Below are 13024 nucleotides of genomic sequence, written 5' to 3'. Positions count from 1 at the left end.
TTTCAGAGTCCATAGTCTCTCATGGTTCACCTCCCCTTCCAATTTCCCTCAACTCAATTTTTTTTAAGATTTTATTTATGTATTTGACAGACAGAGATCACAAGTAGGCAGAGAGTCAGGCAGACAGAGAGGGGGAAGCAGGTTCCCCACTGAGCACAGAGCCCCGTGCCAGGCTCGATCCCAACACCCTGAGACCATGACCAGAGCCGAAGGCAGAGGCTTTAACACACTGAGCCACCCAGGCACCCTGGACTTTGGTAATTTTTATCAATAAAAAATGATTTTTGCTGAAGTGCTCAATTTTTAACATAAGCTACATTTAAATTGGCACTAAATTTAGAGTATCATTTATTTTCTCATTCCTACTGTTATTTGTTTGTATTTTGTGTGTGAGTGAAAGTTACTCAAGTTCATGCATTTTATTGATAATTTTAAAGAGTCTTTTTTATTTTATTGATTCACCTCTATTTTCTATTTCTGTTTTTCATTACTTTATAGTTTTATCTCTCTTATTCCTTTTATTTCCCTTAGCTTTGCTCCCCCCCAGCTTCTTAGTTTTATATACATAATTTGTTTTACATTTTTATTTTAAAATATAGTATTTTTATGCTCTCATTTTTCAGCTCACTATGACCAGACAGATACCACAGCTTTTGATATATGCTGCCCTTAATGTTTTTTAACATCAAAATAGTTGTCAATTTCTATTTAGACTATGTCTATATTTAACAATTTATTTAAAAGAAACATCTTGAAGTCCTACCTGTATAAAAATGTTAGGCTTCTATTTTTATTGAATTATATTTGGGACATATGGACTGCATTTTATCTGCTTTAGGAGTTAATTGGAATTTCTGTTAAGGCATTAATTCTTGACCTATTTTTATATGCCCTATTTGTTTTCAAAAATGTTATGTGTTCTTTTTCTTCAGTGCCAAGTTCCTTTCTTTTATTATATCTATTATATCATATGTATTAACCGTGTTCATAAAGTCTAACATTAAACCTAAAGCATCTATTAAAAGAAAAAAGCTCTCCTTTATTAAATAAAAACTTTTTAAAAATCCACTTTTTTTTTTTTACAATAAATGCTGAATTAGAAGGAAGTGGGAAAGATATACAAGGGAGAATGAAAGTAAGTAGGATATTCAATATTAATACCAAACATGTTAGAATTAAGTTTAAAAAACAAACAGAATTTAAAAAGTCTTATTTGATTGAGAAAAATATATTCCACAATAAAGATATAAATTTAGGCATATCTGTATATCATGAAGCATATCATTTAAACATATGTCAAAATGTCATCAATATACAGGATGATTAATAGAAATATAATTAAATTAGGAGAACTTAATACTTTTTTTAATTCTTAAAAAAAAAAACAGCAATGAATTGGCTATAAAATACTCAGCAAGTTTCAACCTTTCTTCAAAACACACACACCCAGCAACTAGGAAGAGAAGAAAATCTCCTGAACATGACAAATAGCACAGACAAAAAAATCTACAGCTAACTTCATACTTAATGAATTGAAGACAAATGAATCCCTAGGGTTGGGAGAAGGTGAGTCTACTTACTCTCACTACTTTTATCCAGTAATGTATTAAAAGGTACTGTTTGGTGTAATAAGGCAAGGAAAACAAATAAAATTAGAAAGTTTGAAGGGAGAAAGGGGAAGGAAAAGAAAATAAGGACAAGAGAAAATGTTTTTACTCATACTTGCCATGAATGTCTATGTGGAAAATCTAAAAATATACCAAAAAATTGATTAAAAGTTATAAATGAATTTAGCAATGTTACCAACCACACACAAACACACACACCATGTATTTCTATATTAGCAATAATGATACATGATTTTTTTTTTCCTTTGAGCCAGAGCCAGAAGGAGCATGGTGGAGAGGAACAGATGGCAAGAGAGAAACTTAAGCAGGCTCCATACCCAGTGTGGAGCTTGTCGTAGGGCCTGATCTCACAACACTGAGATCATGACCTGAGCTAAAATCACGAATCAGACACTTAACCAACTGAGACACCCAGATGCCCCTACAAATGAAATTTTTAAATGGCATTTATAAGACCACTCAAAAGCAAGAAAGAGAAAAAAAATGCTTCTGAATACATTTGATAAAAGGATCCTTATACAGCATATGTCCCCCTACTGAAAATGATAAAATATTACTAAGAAATTAGAGGATAGCTAAACAAATTGAAGGAAATATCTAAGTATGTACACAAATTTGTTTAGAAAGAAAATCTGAACAACATCTATACAAATAATATCTATACAAAGACTTTTTCTTTGTAACCTTTGTGTAAGGAAAGATTATTTATACTGGCTTAGAAAAAATAGCACTAATATATTGGCATTCACAATATTAAAATATTAAAGTTTTCTGCTCTTCTAAAGACACCATTCAACTCATACATCTATGTTGATTTTGACAAGTGTGCCAAGTTCATTCAATGATGAAAGAATACTATTTTCAACAAATAGTGCTAGAACAACTGGATTTCCACATTAAAAAAAAAAAACAGGATTTCTATGTCACATCATCCATATAAATTAACTCAAAATGAATCAATGACCCAAATGTAAGAACTAAAACCATAAAACTCATGAAGGAGAACACAAGGGCAAATCTCTACAATATCAGATTTGGCATCTTAGCTATGACAAAAAAGGCACAAATGACCAAAAAAGTAATTAATTTAGACTTCATTAAAATGAAAATTTGGGGGCATAAAAATACATTGTCAAGAAAGTAAAAAGATACCCTACAGATTGAGAGAAAATATTTGCAAATCATATCTACTAAGAGTTTCCCAAATATATAAAGAACTCCTAAAATACAACAATGAAAGCTACCTTAAAAATGGGCAAAAGACTTGAATAGAAATTGTTACACTGAAGATGTATTAATAACAAATAAGCACCTGAAAAGATCCTCAACATCATTAGTCATTAGGGAGATGCAATCAAAATTACAATGAGATACCACTTCACACCTACTGGGATGATTATTTTAAAAATCAAGGCAAAATGGTAAGTGCTGGCAAGGATGTGGAAAAATTAGAACTCTCACACATTGTGGACAGGGATATAAAATGGTGCAGTTGCTATGGAAAACAGGATGACAGATCCTCTAAAACTAAACATAGAATTACCACATGACTCAGCAATCTACTCCTACATATATACCCAAAATAATTAGAAACAGGGATGCAGAGAGATACTTGTATGCCAATGTTCATTGCACCATTAGTACCAATAGCCAAAAGGTAGAAACAACTCAAGTATCTAGCAATAAACAAATGGATAAACAAAAAGTGGTATACATACCATAGGACAGCAATAAAAAGAAATGAAGTTCTGATACATGTTACAACATAGATGAATCATGAGAACATACTACATACAAGAAGCCAGATGCAAGGGGCGCCTGAGTGGCTCAGTGGGTTAGCCTCTGCCTTCGGCTCAGGTCATGATCCCAGGGTCCTGGGATCAAGCCCCGCATTGGGCTCTCTGTTCAGCAGGGAGCCTGCTTCCCCCCACCTCTCTGCCTGCCTCTCTGCCTACTTGTGATCTCTCTCTGTCAAATAAATAAATAAAAATCTTTAAATAAAAAAAAATATATAAAAGAAGCCAGACACAAAAGGACAAATATTATATGATTCCACTTCTATGAAATACTCAGAAATAGGCAAAGTAATAAAGACCAAAAGTAGATTAGAGTCTACCAGGGGCTGGGAGAAGGAAAGAATCAGCCATTATTGCTTAATGGCTATAGAATCTGCGGTAATGAAAAAGTTTTGGAAATAGATGGTGATGACTGCACAACATTGTGAATATAATGGATACCACTGAACTGTACACTTAAAAATGGTTAAAATGTCAAACTTAAGCGCACATATGCACATGTGCATACATACATACACACACACAAGTAAAGGACACTGTTAAGAAAACAAACGTAAGCCACAGACTGGGAGAAAATATTTGTGACATGCAAGAAAGGACTTATACACAGAATGTAATATAAACCCTTACAACTGAATAGTAAGAAGACAAAATTTAAAAAACATAGTCAAATAATTGAATAAGTGCTTCACAAGAGTATGTGAATTGCCAATTAGCTCATGAAAATACGTTCAGTTCTATTGGTCACCAAAGAAGTGCAAATTAAAATGACTTCACATCCATTAGAATGACAGAAAACAAAACACGACAATACCCAGTGCTGACAAGGATATGAAGCAACCAGTACCCATTAATTGCTGATGAAAATGGTAAATAGGACAACTGCTTTAGAAAACGTCTGTCAATTTCATATAAAATTGAAATATACTTACCAAAACCCTTGGCAATCCCACTCTTAGGTATATACCTATGGAATATGAAAACATATGTTCAGAGAAACATTTCTACCAGTTTTCATAGAAGCTTTACTCATAATAGCCAAAAACTTGAAACTCAAATGTCCATTAACAGGTGAAAAGATAAATTGCTACATTTGTATGATAGAACAATATCTGAAATAGGAAGAAATGAACTACTGGTATATATAGCAAACATGGATGGATAAATCTGAAAATCCATATTCTCAGGAAAGAAGTTAGACATAAAATAGTACACTCTGTATTATTCTATTTATATGAAATTCTAGAATAGGTACAACTAATCTATCCTACAGAAGTCTGTTCAGTGGTGGGGAGGAGTCAAGATGGCAGAGGAGTAGCAGGGTGAGACGACATCAGGTAGCAGGAGTTCAGCTAGATAATTATCAAACCATTCCAAACACCTACATATCCAACAGTAGATTGAAGAGAAGAAGAGCAGCAATTCTAAAAACAGAAAATCATCCACTTTCTGAAAGGTAGGACCTGTGGAAAAGTGAATCCAAAGTGATGGGAAGATAGACTGCATGGGAGGGGCCGGCTCCCAGCAAACAGTGGAACAATGGAGCACAAAATCAGAACTCTTAGAAGTCTGCTCCACTGAGGGACATTGCTCCAGAGGCTAAGTGGGGGTGGAGCCCTTGCTGGGACAGTGTGGTCTTAGGTCCCATTGGGTCACAGAAGGATCAGGGTGTCTGAGTGTAGCAGAGCTCACAGCTATCAGAGCCGGGAAGCCAGCTATAGAGATGGAGCTGAAGAGTTAGCGCTCAACTCAGGGTTACCTTAAACTGTGATCCGTGGCACAGTTGGACCACTGCTCTTTGAGCAAGGACCCTACAAGTGCTAGATCTAGGGAGACGCCCCCGGAAGAGGGGCAGGGATCTGCTGGGTTTGGAGATTCCAAATGACACTGTATGCCAGAGATGGAAATGTTTGGTCACAGGCTGGGTGAGCTCGGAGCGTGGCTGGAGACCAGGGAGACAGGAGTGATTGATCACTTTTCTGAGGAGTGGGACCCGAGCTCTCGGATCCTCTGGGCCAGAGGTTAGGAGGCCACCATTTTCATTCCTGTCCTCCAGAGCTCTATGGAAAGCATTCAGGGAACAAAAGCTCCTGAGAGCAAACTGGAGCAGATTACTTAGCCCAGCCCCTGGCAAGGGTGGTGAAATTCCACCTTGGCAAAGACACTTGAGAATCACTACAACAGGCCCCTCCCCGAGAAGATCAGCAAGAACATCCAACCAAGACCAAGCTCAATTATCAAGAATGGCAGAATTCCAGAAGAGGGGAAAGCAAAACATGGATTTCATGGCCTTCTCCCCATGATTCTCTAGTCTTGCAAAGTTAATTAAAATTTTTAATTTTATTTTTTTCTTATTCTAATTTTTTAACTTTTATTCTTTCCACTTTTAACCTTTTTTAACTAGTTTATCTTAACAATACCTTTCTTTAAAAAATCTTTTTGAACATTTATTATTATAGTCATATTTTATCCTTCCTTGAATCTAACTTTATCTCTTGTGTACACATTTATCTTCTAAAAAATTTTAGGATACAAGTTCTTCTAATAGATCAAAATGTACCCTAAGTGTAACAGAGGGCTTGTCCTAGTCTCCAGCCTGAGCAAATCCTCTCCAATTTATTTTTTTTTCTTTTCCCAACCAACTTATCAACTCCATTTAAGAATTTTTTAAAAATTTTCATCTTTACATCATATTCCATCCCTTCATCATGTTTATCCTTATTTTTGTGTGTGTATATATATGCACATATGCACATATATATATACACACACAAAATATATAGTTTATATATTGTGTATATATATACACAAAATATATAATCTATACTATATACAATTTATGTATTTTGTGTATATAAATTATATATTTTGTTTATATATATGTGTGTGTATTTTCTTTCATTAAAATTTTGGGAGATAGTTTCTTCTAAGAGACCAAAATACTCCCAAAATCAAGTGTGTGGCTCTGCTCTATTCACCAGTCTAATATATATTTTTTCTTTTTTTTTTTTAATTTAACTTCTTTTTACCTCCCCTTTCATCTCCCCACAATTTGCAGTCTCTTCTGATTTGGCTAACCCTTTTAGTATTTTAGTATTTTATTCTCTCATTCATATATTCTTATCTGGATAAAGTGACAAGGCAGAAAAACTTACCTCAAAAAAACAAAACAAAACAACAAGAGGCAGTACTGAAAGCTTGAGACCTAATCAATACAGATGTTGGTAATAGGTCAGATCTAGAGTTCAGAAGATGATTCTCAAGGTGCAAGCTGGGCTCGAAAAAGGCATGGAAGATATTAGAGAAACCCTGTCTGGAGAAATAAAAGCCCTTTCTGGAGAAATAAAAGAACTAAAATCTAACCAAGCTGAAATTTAAAAAGCTATTAATGAGGCTCAATCAAAAATGGAGGCTCTTACTGCTAGGATAAATGAGGCAGAAGAGAGAATAGTGATATGGAAGACCAAATGATGGAGAATAAAGAAGCTGAGCAAAAGAGAGATAAACAACTACTGGAGCACGAGGGGAGAATTTAAGAGATAAGTGATACCATAAGATGAAACAACATTACAATAATCAGGATTCTAGAAGAAGAAAGAGATGGGGGGCAGAAGGTATATTGGAGCAAATAATAGCAGAGAATTTCCCTAATATGGCAAAGGGAACAAGCATCAAAATCCAGGAGGCACAGAAAACCCTCCTCAAAAATCAATAAAAATAGGTCCACACCCAATCATCTAATAGTAAAATTTACAAGTCTTAGTGACAAAGAGAAAATCCTGAAAGCAGCTCAGACAAGAAGGCTATAACATACTATGGTAAAAATATTAAAAAAAAAGCTTCTAGGACAAACAAAAACTAAGAGTTTGTAAACACCAAACCAGCTCTACAGGAAATATTGAAAGGGGCCCTTACGCAAAGAGACAGCCTAAAAGTAGTAGACCAGAAAGGGACAGAGACAATGTACAGTAACAGTCACCTTACAGGCAATACAATGGCACTAAATTCATACCTCTCAATAGTTACCCTGAATGTAAATGAGCTAAATGCCCCCAATAAAAAGACACAGGGTATCAGAATGGATAAAAAACCAAAACCCATCAATATGCTGTCTACAAGAAACTTATTTTAGGCCCAAAGACACCTCCAGATTTAAAGTGAGGGGGTGGAAAACAATTTACCATGCTAATGGGCATCAAAAGAAAGCTGGGGTGGCAATCCTTCTATCAGATAAATTAGATTTTAAGCCAGAGACTATAATAAGAGATGAGGAAGGACACCATATCATATTCAAAGGCTCTGTCCAGCAAGAAGATCTAAAAATTTCAAATATCTATGCCCCTAACATGGGAGCAGCCAACTATATAAACCAATTAATAACAAAATCAAAGGAACACATTGACATAATACAATAATAGTAGGGGACCATAATATCCCCCTCGTTGAAATGGACAGATCATCCAAGCAAAAGATCAACAAGGAAATAAAGGCTTTAAATGACACACTGGACCAGATAGACATCACAGATCTATTCAGAACATTCCACCCCAAAGCAACAGAATACACATTCTTCTCTAGTGCACATGGAACATTCTTCAGAACAGATCACATCCTGGGTCACAAATCAGGTCTCAAGTGGTACCAACAGATTGAGATCATTCCCTGCATATTTTCAGTCTACAATGCTCTATAGCTAGAACTCAATCAAAAGAGGAAATTTGGTGATCAAAACTTCAAAGTGTAGGGATAGAGAGCACATACCTCAATATTATCAAAGCCATCTATGAAAAACCCACCGCAAATATCATTCTCAATAGAGAAAAACTGAAAGCTTTTCCGTTAAGGTCAGGAACACGGCAGGGATGTCCATTATCACCACTGCTATTCAACATAGTACTAGAAGTCCTAGCCTCAGCAATCAGACATAAAAGGAAATTAAAGGCATCCATATCAGCAAAGAAGAAATCAAACTATCACTCTTCACAGATGATATGATACTATATGTGGAAAACCCAAAAGACTTCACTCCAAAACTGCTTGAACTTGTACAGGAATTCAGTAAAGTGTCAGGATATAAAAATCAATGCACAGAAATCAGTTGCATATCTCTACACCAACAACAAGACAGAAGAAAGAGAAATTAAAGAGGAAATCCCATTTACAATTGCACCCCAAACTGTAAGATATCTAGGAATAAACCTAACCAAAGAGGCAAAGAATCTATACTCAGAAAACTATAAAGTACTCATGAAAGAAATTGAGGAAGACACAAAGAAATGGAAAAATGTTCCATGCTCCTGGATTGGAAGAATAAATATTGTGAAAATGTCTATGCTACCTAAAACAATCGACACATTTCATGCAATTCCTATCAAAGTACCATCCATTTTTTTCAAAGAAATGGAACAAATAATCCTAAAATTTATATGGAACCAGAAAAGACCTCGAATAGCCAAAGGAATATTGAAAAAGAAAGCCAAAGTTGGTGACATCACAATCCCGGACTTCAAGCTCTATTACAAAGCTGTCATCATCAAGACAGCATGGTACTGGCACAAAAACAGACACATAGATCAATGGAACAGAATAGAGAGCCCAGAAATAGACCCTCAATTCTATGGTCAACTCATCTTCGACAAAGCAGGAAAGAATGTCCAATGGAAAAAAGACAGCCTCTTCAATAAATGGTGTTGGGAAAATTGGACAGCCACATGCAGAAAAATGAAATTGGATCATTTCCTTACACCACACACGAAAATAGACTCAAAATGGATGAAGGACCTCAATGTGAGAAAGGAATCCATCAAAATCCTTGAACAGAACACAGGCAGCAACCTCTTCGACCTCAGCCGCAGCAACATCTTCCTAGGAACATCGCCAAAGGCAAGGGAAGCAAGGGCAAAAATGAACTATTGGGATTTCATCAAGATCAAAAGCTTTTGCACAGCAAAGGAAACAGTTAACAAAACCAAAAGACAACTGACAGAATGGGAGAAGATATTTGCAAATGACATATCAGATAAAGGGCTAGTGTCCACAATCTATAAAGAGCTTAGCAAACTCAACACCCAAAGAACAAATAATCCAATCAAGAAATGGGCAGAGGACATGAACAGACATTTCTGCAAAGAAGACATCCAGATGGCCAACAGACACATGAAAAAGTGCTCCACATCACTCGGCATCAGGGAAATACAAATCAAAACCACAATGAGATATCACCTCACACCAGTCAGAATGGCTAAAATTAACAAGTCAGGAAATGACAGATGCTGGAGAGGATGCAGAGAAAGGGGAACCCTCCTACACTGTTGGTGGGAATGCAAGCTGGTGCAACCACTCTGGAAAACAGCATGGAGGTTCCTCAAAATGTTGAAAATAGAACTACCCCATGACCCAGCAATTGCACTACTGGGTATTTACCCTAAAGATACAAACGTAGTGATCTGAAGGGGCACGTGCACCTGAAAGTTTATAGCAGCAATGTCTACAATAGCCAAACTATGGAAAGAACCTAGATGTCCATCAACAGATGAATGGATAAAGAAGATGTGGTATATATACAGAATGGAATACTATGCAGCCATCAAAAGAAATGAAATTTTGCCATTTGCAACGATGTGGATGGAACTAGAGTGTATCATGCTTAGCAAATAAGTCAATCAGAGAAAGACAATTATCATATGATCTCCCTGATATGAGGGAGAGGAGATGCAACATGGGGGGTTAAGGGGGTAGGAGAAGAGTAAATGAAACAAGATGGGATTGGGAAGGAGACAAACCATAAGTGACTCTTAATCTCAGAAAACAAACTGAGGGTTGATGGCGGGAGGGGGTTGGGAGAGGGGGGTGGGGTTATGGACATTGGGATGGGTATGTGCTATGGTGAGTTGTGTGAAATGTGTAAACCTGGCGATTCACAGACCTGTACCCCTGGGGATAAAAATATATTATATGTTTAAAAAAAATAAAATTTATTAAAAAAAAGGGGGAAATTTGGAAAGAACCCAAATACATGGAAGCTAAAGATCATCCTACTAAAAAAATGAATGGGTCAACCAGGAAATTAAAGAAGAATTTTAAAAATTCATGGAAACAAATGATAATGAAAACACAACTGTTCAAAATCTGTGGGAAATAGCAAAGGCAGTTGTGGAAGGAAAAAATATAGCGATACAAGCCTTTCTCAAGAGACAAGAAAGGTCTCAAGTACACAACCTAACCCTACACCTAAAGGAACTGGAGAAAGAATAACAAAGAAAGTCTAAACCCAGCAGGAGAAGAGAAATGATAAAGATGAGAGCAGAAATCAATGAAATAGAAACCAAAAAAATAATAGAACAAATCAACAAAACTATTTCAACTATTCTTTGAAAGAATTAATAAGATTGATAAACCCCTGGCCAGACTTATCAAAAAGGAAAGAGAAAGGACCCAAATAAATAAAATCAGGAATGAAAGAGGAGAGATCACAACCAACACCAAAGAATACAAACAATTATAAGGACATATTATGAGCAACTATACACCAGCAAATTTGACAATCTGGAAGAAATGGAGGCATTCCTAGAGACTACCACAACTGAATCAGGAAGAAAAGGAATCCTGAAAGGACCCATAATCAGTAAGGAGATTGAAAAAGTCATCAAAAATCTCTCAACAAACAAGAGCCCAGGGCCAGACAGCTTCCCAGGGGAATTCTACCAAGCATTTAAAGAAGAATTAATTCCTATTTTCCTGAAACTGTTCCAAAAAATAAAAATGGAAGGAAAATTTCCAAACTCACTTTATGAGGCCAGCATTATCTTGATCCCAAAACCAGACAAAGACCCCATTAAAAAAGAATTCCAGACCAATATCCTTGATGAACACAGATGCAAAAATTCTCACCAAAATACTAGCCAATAGCATCCAACAGTACATTAAAAGGATTATCCACCATGACCAAATGGGATTTATTCCAGGGCTGCAAGGTTGGTTCAACATCTGCAAATCAAACAATTTGATACAATACATTAATAAAAGACAGAACAAGAACCATATGATACTCTCAGTAGATGCTGAAAAAGCATTTGACAAAGTACAGCATCCTTTCTTGATCGAAACTCTTTGAAGTATAGGGATATACGGTACATACCTCAATATCATCAAAGTCATCTATGAAAAACCCAATGTAAATATCATTCTCAATGGAGAAAAACTGAGAGCTTTTCTTCTAATGTCAGGAACACGGCAGGGATGTCCATTATCACCACTGCTATTCAACATAGAACTAGAAGTCCTAGCTTCAGCAATCAGACAACAAAAAGAAATTAAAGGAATCCATATCTTGAAAGAAGTTGCTGTGGCTGATATCGAAGAGATTACTGCCTATGTTCTCCTCTAGGATTCTGATGGATTCCTGTCTCACGTTGAGGTCTTTTATCCATTTTGAGTTATCTTTGTGTATGGTGTAAGAGAATGGTCGAGTTTCATTCTTCTACATATAGCTGCCCAGTTTTCCCAGCACCATTTATTGAAGAGACTGTCTTTTTTCCACTGTATATTTTTTCCTGTTTTGTTGAAGATTAACTGACCATAGAGTTGAGGGTCCATATCTGGGCTCTCTACTCTGTTTCATTGGTCTATGTGTCTGTTTTTATGCCAGTACCATGCTGCCTTGGTGATCACAGCTTTGTAGTAAAGCTTGAAATCAGGTAACGTGATGCCCCCAGTTTTTTTTTTTGTTTTTCAACATTTCCTTAGCGATTCAGGGTCTCTTCTGGTTCCATACAAATATTTGGATTATTTGCTCCAGCTCTTTGAAGAATACCGGTGGAATTTTGATTGGAATGGCATTAAAAGTATAGATTGCTCTAGGCAGTATAGACATTTTAACAATGTTTATTCTTCTGATCCAAGAGCATGGAATGGTCTTCCATCTTTTTGTGTCTTCTTCAATTTCTTTCATGAGTGTTCTGTAGTTCCTTGAGTACAGATCCTTTACCTCTTTGGTTAGGTTTATTCCCAGGTATCTAATGGTTCTTGGTGCTATAGTAAATGGAATCCAAATTGGCAAAGAAGTCAAACTATCACTCTTTGCAGAGGATATGATACTATATGTGGAAAACCCAAAAACTCCACAACAAAACTGCTAGAACTCATACAGGAATTCAATAAAGTGTCAGGATATAAGAATCAATGCACAAAAATCAGTTGCATTTCTATACACCAACAAGAAGACAGAAGAAAGAGAAATTAAAGAGGAAATCCCATTTACAATTGCACCCCAAACTGTAAGATATCTAGGAATAAACCTAACCAAAGAGGCAAAGAATCTATACTCAGAAAACTATAAAGTACTCATGAAAGAAATTGAGGAAGACACAAAGAAATGGAAAAATGTTCCATGCTTATGGACTGGATGAACAAATATAGTGAAAATGTTTATGCTACCTAAAGCAATCTACAGGTTTAATGGAATCCCTATCAAAATCCCATCCATTTGAGAGGAGTCAAGATGGCGGAAAAGTAGCAGCTGAGACTACTTCAGGTAGCGGGAGATCAGCTAAATAGCTTATCTAAAGATTGCAAACACCTACAAATCCAACGGGAGATTGA

The 13024-nt window shown here is 36.0% G+C and overlaps 1 long non-coding RNA gene across 4 annotated transcripts in view; it reads right to left on the bottom strand.

Moving 5' to 3' along the window:
* The window catches only part of LOC125092674 (uncharacterized), a 373116-nt gene that overhangs the window by 169135 nt on the left and 190957 nt on the right, over window positions 1-13024 (bottom strand). For 3 of the 4 annotated variants that reach the window (XR_007125036.1, XR_007125039.1, XR_007125042.1), the window contains exon 2: window positions 4357-4391. The exons of the other annotated variant lie outside the window; for it this stretch is intronic. This is a non-coding gene — a long non-coding RNA (uncharacterized LOC125092674). The remainder of the gene's footprint in view (window positions 1-4356; window positions 4392-13024) is intronic. 4 annotated transcript variants of the gene reach the window in all.

Source organism: Lutra lutra, chromosome 2 (assembly GCF_902655055.1).
Source record: "Lutra lutra chromosome 2, mLutLut1.2, whole genome shotgun sequence".
NCBI classification, from domain to species: Eukaryota; Metazoa; Chordata; class Mammalia; order Carnivora; family Mustelidae; genus Lutra; species Lutra lutra.
Note: the sequence above shows the minus strand (reverse complement) of the source record. Positions and strands in the feature narration are given on the sequence as shown.